Source organism: Macrobrachium nipponense, chromosome 24 (assembly GCF_015104395.2).
Source record: "Macrobrachium nipponense isolate FS-2020 chromosome 24, ASM1510439v2, whole genome shotgun sequence".
In the NCBI taxonomy this organism is placed as follows: domain Eukaryota; kingdom Metazoa; phylum Arthropoda; class Malacostraca; order Decapoda; family Palaemonidae; genus Macrobrachium; species Macrobrachium nipponense.
Genome location: NC_061091.1, coordinates 9,389,638 through 9,399,637, shown reverse-complemented (window position 1 = coordinate 9,399,637; position 10,000 = coordinate 9,389,638).

The window sequence follows — 10,000 nt, the reverse complement described above, 5'->3', positions numbered from 1 at the left end:
TCAAATGATGGAATCGGCCTTGATTAAAGAGAGGCAGGTAATGAATATCTCAAAGGGAGCATGGAACTCAGATACCATCGACAAGGTTTTCATTCAACCGACGCTTAAGAAGATTAAAAGAAGATTATCAGCGGGTGTGACCTAATTTGGCGTACCTGTGGATGGACCTCTTGGTATAAATACCACCTTTTCTGTAACTTTTCTCATTCATCTACCTCAAGAGGGAGACAGCAGTTTCTGAAATATAGTATTTCTCTCTGTATATTTTGGTGTTTTTATGGGCTCCTTTTTTTAAGATGGAATTCTGTTATAACAGAACATTTTTATCAGTCATATATATATATATATATCTTATATATATATATATTATATATATATATATTATATATATATATATATGTGTGTGTGTGTGTGTGTGTGTGTGTGTGTGTGTGTGTGTTATGCAAACTCTTAGAATTCTTTTTGTTTTATCATCCATTATTTCCCTAGGGATATATCCGAGTTTAAATTTGGATTTCTCTCTCCGCTTCCGTGTTCCTTGTTAAAATTTCCCACCGAAGACCGTCCCTTGCTTCTTCCTAGTGTAAACTTCATTTTTTTTTTTAAATCAAGGAGATTATTCCGAATTAAATGTCGCCCACCCCATCGGACTACCAATAAGAAATACAGAGATTCTCATAACTCCAAAGTTTCTGGAATGGACTATACATGAAATTTAGTCCGAAGGGCAAAATGCTGGAGACCTTTGAGGTCATTCAGCGCTGAAAAAGAAATTGAGAGTAAAAAGGTTTGAAAGGCGTGACTGGAGGAAACCATTTTGCAGTTACACTATGAAACAAGTGCTGAGCGAGGGTTGATGAGGAAAGAAAGATGCGAATATGAACGGATGTACAGTAAAAGGATAGGAGGGGGTTGCAGTTATGGGTCAAAGGGACGCCGCTAAGAACCTTAATGAATGCCTACAGTGCACCAAAGGTTCTGTTGAGAGGAAAGAGAAAGACCTCCACCTTTGCTGGGTTTCTTTCACTCCCAGACGAAACCGGATACAGATAGATAAATAGACAATAGACAGATAGATGGATAAACAGTTGGTTCCACCTGGAAGCGGCTTTCCCTCCGGGTTGCAACTGGTGATATTATAGCCCGGGGACCGCACAGCTCACGTATCGGAGAGAGAGAGAGAGAGAGAGAGAGAGAGAGAGAGAGAGAGAGAGAGAGAGAGAGACTTGTTCGGAACGAGTTTTGAAACGAAAGTAGGCGATGAATCCAGGATGCGTGGGACTTATGCGTCGATTCGAGTGACGTCTGATTCCGCTTCCACGGCCGATTGAGAGAGAGAGAGAGAGAGAGATACGTGGGATTTATCGGTGTGTTGATTCGAATGCTGTCTTCTGATTTCGCTGCCACGTTGATTGAGAGAGAGAGAGAGAGAGAGAGAGAGAGAGAGAGAGAGAGAGAGAGAAGAGAGAGAGAGAGAGAGAGAGAGAGAGAGAGAGAGAGAGAGAGAGAAGAGAGAGAGAGTTGAGTTTGCATATAAAAAACGTCTTTGTGTCTTATCATTTAATGCATAACCTTTCTTCGTTTATTATCTTTTATTATCACCATTATCTGAAGTTTTTTGACATTTAGATATGTATTTTTATATCAAACTGCAAAATCTCTCTTAATGAACGCAGCTTGAAAGACAGTCCAGAAAACATTACCTTACATAAGGCATCACCTTCCGATAAGTACCTGAGATAAACGCCAATTTACCGCAATCAGATTCTAAACCATCGTATAATGGCAACAGGTCAAGGCATCAAAATGCTCTTGCCTACACTCTTTCTTTTTTTTTTTATCTGCCCATCCGCCTGTAAATTATTAAAACACTTTTTAGTTGTAAATGTACACCCAGATATCCTTTTATTTACCTAAAACTTACACATAGCGTAACTATTTAAAACCCTGAACGCAGTGTTACCATACGCAAACACCACAGGCGGGTGGACAGATGGAAAAAAAACAGAGTATAGTGTTTTGCAGTCTGTTATGAAAACAGCTTAAAAGCCGTTTAATAAAGTTAGTTATAGAATACTCTCTTAAGTAACGTATAGGATATTTTACTGATCATTTGCTTCAAACACTGAATTAATTTAATTTCTGTACACTTCCTTGCATGAGGAACAATTTGTCTCGAGTTCAAAACACAAAACCATCTCCGTTAAGAAATTCTGGGACTAAATTTGATACTTTACACACCTTTTACATTCTCCCATTTTGTGAATCTTAATGCTTACAGAGCAACTGTAACTTCAGGGAAACAATGGCAGAGTATTTTAATCCTGGATATAGAACTGATTATGTTCAGAATAGATCAGTAATTCTTTGCGCAATATATATTACAACCTGTCTAAAAAATATGGGATACTTTACACTTTCTTTATCAGACGCCAAGAAACTGTCGTTTTCATGATTGTCTTTTTTTTAAGCATGATTTGTTTTATTTTAAAAAGTAAAAATATATATTTAGTGTTGGAAAATCTAATTGGAAAATCAACTGTAAAACGTTTTAAACATATCAAACCATGTTTTACCGCATTTTAATGCGAATTCGGCATCACTTTCGTACAACTGTTGCAGACCATTTGATTGAATGGATCGAAATCAACATTGTGAGAAGTGTAAAAAGCAACCTTTTTTTATCTGAATTAGGAAAAACTGCTCTAAAAGCATTAATCGCTGCACGTTAAAATCAGTCATAATGCTTGGTGATAAGGTTGGCTCTAAAACTTTTAGTTCTGACAAAAGCTTATTGTAACTACAGTTTTGTTACTCATTAAAACGAAAACAAGAGGCAAAACGTCACCATTCATGATACCATGTATTGTGTATAGTTGTTTAAATAAAGGCGGTACTGTTTTGCAGACCAGTTGCTTGGACTAAATAATACCTGAAGATTTCTCAGAGTCCAAAATAAAATAATCCGGTCTGATCCATCATCAATGTCGAACAGAAGAAATGGCTGATTTGAATGTGTTATCCTATATTGCGGAGGAATGCTTAACTGGAGTAAACGTCCTGGATTTGCATGAATTTGTGCTGCGGTATTTCTAGCTTTTCGTATATTTCATTTTACGTACTGAGGTGGCGGTAGCTGACCCAGAACTGCTTGGGATACTCCAACGTGCGCCTGGGTTGCGATGCAATGTGCTGATTCCTGAGTTGTGATTGCTTTTTCTTTAGTTTTAAGTTAGTTACTTTGGCGGCTTCAACACGAGCAATATCTCCTGCACGATTGTGTTCTCCCAGTCTTTTTGTAATGGAATCTTCATTAGTATGAATTCTTGCATGGCACTTTGTTTTATAAAACTGGTCACATTTCCAAATAGTTTTTTCACCACTTGTTCATTCTTTCACAAATAGATGACTATAAACAATGAGCGTTTTCTTATTCCTTCTGCTTACAACGTACTGCAGAGGCATCTTGATGGGTTTAGTTTTAGTTATTTACAAAAACCGAAAATTTTTACCACTCAGAAAACAAGTTGATTACGAAAACCGAAAATTTTTATGAACAATTTCTTTTATAGGAAAAGCCAACAAGCAGGCCATTTGCTAATGGTTAGATAGTTAGATACTTTGATCTCATCACCAATTATTACAGTAATACTTGAACGTTTTACAGAACCACAAGTGAATTATATTTCATTGTTCATTTATTTTTTGGCATTGTGTGGTGAAAGAAACCTTACGATGAAATTACTGACGATGTGATATATTGCAATGTAATTACAATGCGGTGAAAATGTATGAGATGTAATTACCATGCGATGAAATTACAACGATGAAATTACCACGATGTAATTACTGCGATGAAATTACCGGACACCATGAGAAAGTTATAAATTAAACCAACAAGAAGATCCTAGGTCCTTATCGTGGGCTCAGATCTACATCAACCACAATCATCTAACTGCCAGGTACATTATTCAATACTTAAGACAACCTAATTTCACTATAACGCGACTCAAAAAAATATATATATATATAATACGTCGAATGAAAAAAAAATAATCTAAAATATATTTTTGTTTTCTACAGATCCTTTGGGACACAATATTCTAACCTTTCTTTCCTTAGAATCTAGTTAATCTTGACATTAATTCCTTAGTGTTGCAAAATCCTGCTGATATGCGCACAAAACAAACTGAAAAAAATACGACCTCCATGGTAAAAGGAATAATAAAATGGCGTGATCCGACCTCCAGCTTACTAGGGACGTGCGCAAAATTTTCCTCTTACGCATACGTTGTAAACATTATACTATCTAACTTTTGATGTAAATTAAAACGTGCTACAATCTACGGTCAAATAGAGCCTTGTTTCACCAACGAAAATTGAAGTTAATATGTTATATTTCATTAGAAAGAATTTTTCTGTAATTTAAAATGCACATTATCTATTTTTTTTAATTTTCCTTCTAATAAACAAATAAAAAATGTCCTATCTCAAATTCCTGTATCTTTAACGCAACGTGAAACACCTTTTTAGGCTCTTCTAGAACTTGCCTACACCCCCAACAAGAACAACAAGAACAACAACAGCAAGAACAACAATAACAACAACAAAATAGTTTATAGGCAACAAAGTAGTTTATAGGCTTACTCCCCGAGTAAGCGAAAACCCAATAACATAATAAAACAGAACCGAAAAGAACCCATTTGTTCAATTCTTCAATGCCACGCCCTCCCACTTCACGGCTTTCCATGCAGGAATTCGAGGTTATTCGGTAGAGTGGACACCGTGGTGCTTCAGTTCTTATTTACAGTACGCCCTGAACGAGTACATTTTAGCAACGTACTTATGCCTCGCGCGCCATTTCAGATGTGGATTTGTGAATTTCCAGAACTATCCAAACAGGAGAGGATTTGCAAGATGTCTCGAAAGTGTTTGCAAACTTACGCACTGATAATCTGATTCCTGACTTCTTCAATGATCAAGTTCGTTACCCAATTACTTTATTATTATTATTATTATTATTATTATTATTATTATTATTATTATTATTATTATTATTCAGAAGTTGAACTCCGTTCATATGGAACAAGCCCACTACAGGGGTCACTAACTTGAATTCAAACTTCCAAAGAATATTATTATTATTATTATTATTATTATTATTATTATTATTATTATTATTATTATTATTATTATTATTCAGAAGATGAATCCTGTTCATTATGGAACAAGCCCAAAGGGACCACTGACTTGAGATTCAAGCTTCCAAAGAATATAACGTTGTTCATTCGAAAGACGTAACAGAAAGTAAAGGGAAATACAGAATGAGATCAATTATTAGAAAAACAGATTTAATAATAAATAAACAAATAAATGAACAAAAAGTAGGTACATTATTGATGTAGAAGGAGAATTGTTTTACGAAAACATGTTGATCTTTAAACCTTCAGGTAGGGTCAATATGTGAATTCGGATCTATATAAGAGAATGTTCAGAGTGTTTACTTACCAGTGAAAGTAGCTATAATATCAATGAAAATGCAAACAAATAAATAAATTAATTAATAAAAAAATAACAAATAAATAAATAATGAAAAAAATTAAGTGCGTATTGGAATTACTTGCTAAACGGGATATAACCTCTTACTGCAATACTGACACTCAATTCATCATTCTCTCTCTCTCTCTCTCTCTCTCTCTCTCTCTCTACATAAAGATTATATTTTTTGTTCATCAGTCTTTCTTTCTCCCTGCTATTCCTATGTAAACATCTAACTTTACTTTCTCTCTCTCTCTCTCTCTCTCTCTCTCTCTCTCTCTCTCTCTCTCTCTCTCTCTCTAAAAGTATGTAAAACTCGCATTCACCCGTTAACCATCATTTCTCTCAGCAAGTACCGAGACACACGAGGCAAAACTCGGTAAAGAGACGGCGTATCGAATCTCGGTCTCCCGTGATAATGGCCGCTGCAATTTGCTTCAAATCGGTCGCTTTTATGCAACCCGGATGTGATTTGTAGTCAGTATCGCCGATCGAGACGACACGTCGGTTGGAAATAATAACTATAGCGTACCTTCCCGCGACGTCTAGACCTCAGGAGAAATGAGAGAAAAATGTCTGAGGGTTCCATTCTTCAAAGGTTCAGAAGCACAGGGAGTGATCTACTTCAGACGTGTAGCCCAGTTTTATAAGTCGTCTTGCATAAGAGAAATAAAAGCTGACATTTTTAATATTGCAGACATTTTTAAAAATAAATATTGATGTATGAATAGCTTAATCATTTCATCCGTAAATCCAAGTTAAATGGTGATGATGATGAAGCTGACGATAATGATAATGATAAAATATAGCTAAATCAAATTAACCATAATCTCCCACATATTCACTGTAGTTAAATAGATAATCAAAAGAGTTATGTAAATTTATGAAGACCCTATAACAACTTATCTGGCCCAGGTCCAAAAAACAAAGAGCAAGGTTAAAGTGTAAAAATGACCCATAAAGGAAGCAACAGATCCGCCTCTTGAAGGGAACACAGAGCCAGGTTAAATTTCCAAATCCGAGGGTTACCGATTTTAGACAACTTCGGCCACAACTGCTTAAGAATTACAATGTCATAAAGTGAAAATCGGGTGTTTTATTTCTGGTTAAAGGAAAGCTACTGAGAGCTGTCACAGGTTAAACATGACAGTAATCCATAAGCTTTCGAAAATAACTGAGTTTTGCAGACAATAATCTATTGCTTTTTTAGAAGAGAATTTGGCCTTTTCTGTAATTTCCCGAAAGTAGGTTCAGCCATTCCTGAAAGCAACGTCAAATAACACTTGTCAACTTCAGTTTCCAGGTTTTAGAAAGCTCGATGGACTTTTATCTGAGCTTCTCTGGACTTCTTCGTGCTCCATAACCAGACGAAATCACTGAACACTTTTGGTCAGACACAGCAATACTCTGGCTCCTGCTACAAGAGTAATTCTGGGAATGTTTTTTTTTTCGGAAATTTTATACAGCATTTTATACGAGTTACATGTAGTCTGGGGCTCCATTTTCACTACAGAGTATTTGCCTATAGTTTCTGCAATACTTTCCACGTCAAGCAGCACTGTAATTGATGAGTTTTACAAAAAAATATATTTTTTTGGTTGGGTGACAAAAACAGACACTGGGACAGTCCTATTTTCCTTTCGAAAAAGGGAATACATTTTAGTGATGCATAGTCCTAGCGAGAGAGAGAGAGAGAGAGAGAGAGAGAGAGAGAGAGAGAGAGAGAGAGAGAGAGAATTAAACAAAAGATAATATTAGATTGTTAGACAACTATCACACAACAGTTACGGAATATGTCAAGGTCTACTTCTTGATTATGAGCGGCCATCTTCGGAAAAACGACTGTAAGTTTTATAACTGTTATTGTTACGAAGAGTAAATATCAGTATTACAAACTTGTCAAAATGAACGTTTAATCGGATGTAACAATGCCGTAATCCATATTTGTGATACTGTTGTGAAAAGATATTTATTCACGTCATCTGTCTAGAAATCTCGATTAGGCCTAACCGCTCTCTCCATACACTGTCAAAATGACTTGGCATGTATACCACGAATGATAAATATCAACACCATTATAACTACGAAAATAGAAAGCTTCGTTTCAACCCCCCCTGGACTACGTTTCTTTCAGCCACTTATCCGGGCCAACGTCACCCAAACCTGTTGTTCAAAAAAGTCCCGTTATCCCAGACAACCGTTATCCACGTGGGAGGGTAGGATAATTTACGGGAGGGACCCTCTTTTCCTTTCCTTTCCCACCCATCTGCTCGAGTCTGTCTGTCCCTTTCCCTTAGACCGATTCTTCTTCTTCTTCCCCTGGAAAAGAGAAAGTTCGGTCTTTGTGAATTCAGAGGCAGGTCCTCGGCGTCATTTGAAGAGATGATGATTCACGCTCCAGGATTTTGAGCGATTAAGAGTCACTAATGATCCCACCAAGGAATGGAGACTCTCTCTCTCTCTCTCTCTCTCTCTCTCTCTCTCTCTCTCTCTCACAATCCAAGCCCTGATTTGTAGCAAAAGATATATTTTTATATATAATTAATTTTTCTTAAATATAGTATGTATAAGGCATCATCACAGGTGCAAAAAATTTTGGTTCTTCCTTCAGAATTACCTGTGAAGAACCAAGGGTCAGCTTTTTGTAAAGGCTACTTTATTCCTGTGGCAATAAAAATATAGAATTTTTAACAAGCAAACTGGGTGTTGTTCAGGACATTTACAAACTTAAATGACTATTTTTTAATATATATTGACCATGATCTTGCATCGATAAGAGAGATAGCAGGAAGTTACGAACTAACAGATCCTACAGCAAAGGCTCTCCATCTATAATCAACCGAACATCCCCCTGACATAAAGCTGTCACGTCTAGGTATAGAAACCAGTTGAGCGACGAACGGAAACCTGCAATTTCATCGTTCTCATGAACTTGACCCTAATATTTCCCGCCGCTTCGTCACGGCCGTATGACAAAGCGAAACAGCGGCTACGGACTGAGAAAGTAGGCTCTCAAGGGACGGAGAGCCAAAATATTTGTCAAGACGATTTGCGAGTGATAAATCGGGATTTACTGGCCTGTGATTATTATTATTATTATTATTATTATTATTATTATTATTATTATTATTATTATTTAATTTAGTTACAGGAGGTGATTTTTATTCATATGGAACACGACTACCAATGGGGTCTTTGACTTGAAATTCAAGCTTCCAAAGATTATGGCGTCCATTAGAAAGAAGTAAGAAGAGGTAAGGAGAAAGAGTGAAAAAAAAAGAGCTCTCGCTTATTAAAAGAAAAAATTAACAAATTAACGAGGAAAAATGTAAGTAAATCATAAAAATGCAAGAACTGTATTAAGGTATTAATGCATAGCATCTTTGCTGGAACATCTGAATTTTCAATTGCACGACATCCTCAGCGAGTCTGTTCTACAGCCTAACAGTGTGAGGAGGAATAAAGGACCTCTGGAACTGAGAAGTTAGACAGCGAGGCACATTCACTCCATAATGGTGCTGCTGTTCAGCGAAGTAAATATATAGAGTAATTAGGTACTCGCCTTATTTCGCTCCCCCCTCCAACACAAATCCCCAGCCTCCCCCAACACGACGCCATACACAACAAATCTGTAATCTAAAAAAAGCCCAAGACAAACAGTAAACAAAGTCTTACACAGTTTGTTTCCTTTCTTCCCCATCACAAACAAACAAACAAACGGGAAGGAGTTATAAAAGAAACTTTGGAACCTTCTTTTAAAAACCCTATTCTATGGTCAACTTTCGAACTCGTCGGGTTGCAAAGAAAGGAAATGACCATATCCTGGTCCTTACAAGGAGAAAGTTTCATTTTTTTTATTATTTCCCCTAATCCGTAGAAAAATATCACAGATGAATATGACTACACATCACACACATACACACACATATATATATAATATTCTAGTCAGCAAGGAGATTACACGATATAAATGATAAAAGGCCAAGTTTATTAACAAAAAACGTTTCGCACGCATGACTCAGTGCATCATCAGTCTGTGAAAAGTAAAAGACAAAATAAAATACATCAATAGCATAAAAGGTTTTCACAATACAATTAAAATTTACAAGCTCAGACAGTAAAAAGTAAACGCATAAAAAGCAAATAAAAGAGAAACTACCAAAACACCAACCGTCCATAAGGAGAAAAGAAGGAATGACATACAATGAATGGAGTCCAAGGACAGACGACAACTATGCCAGTTACAAAGTTGCTGAAGAAGTATCACTATTGAGAGAGGGAACCAGTCTTTTAATATATAGCGATTCAAAAGTTGTTAAATGGTCTGGGTCTCTTATATAACCAATTATTGAGAAGTGCTGTTTCAAGACTTCGGGTTTGCAAACTGCGGCATGATTTTTTATATTGTAGAATATTATATATATATATATATAATAGATATAATATATATATATATGTATAA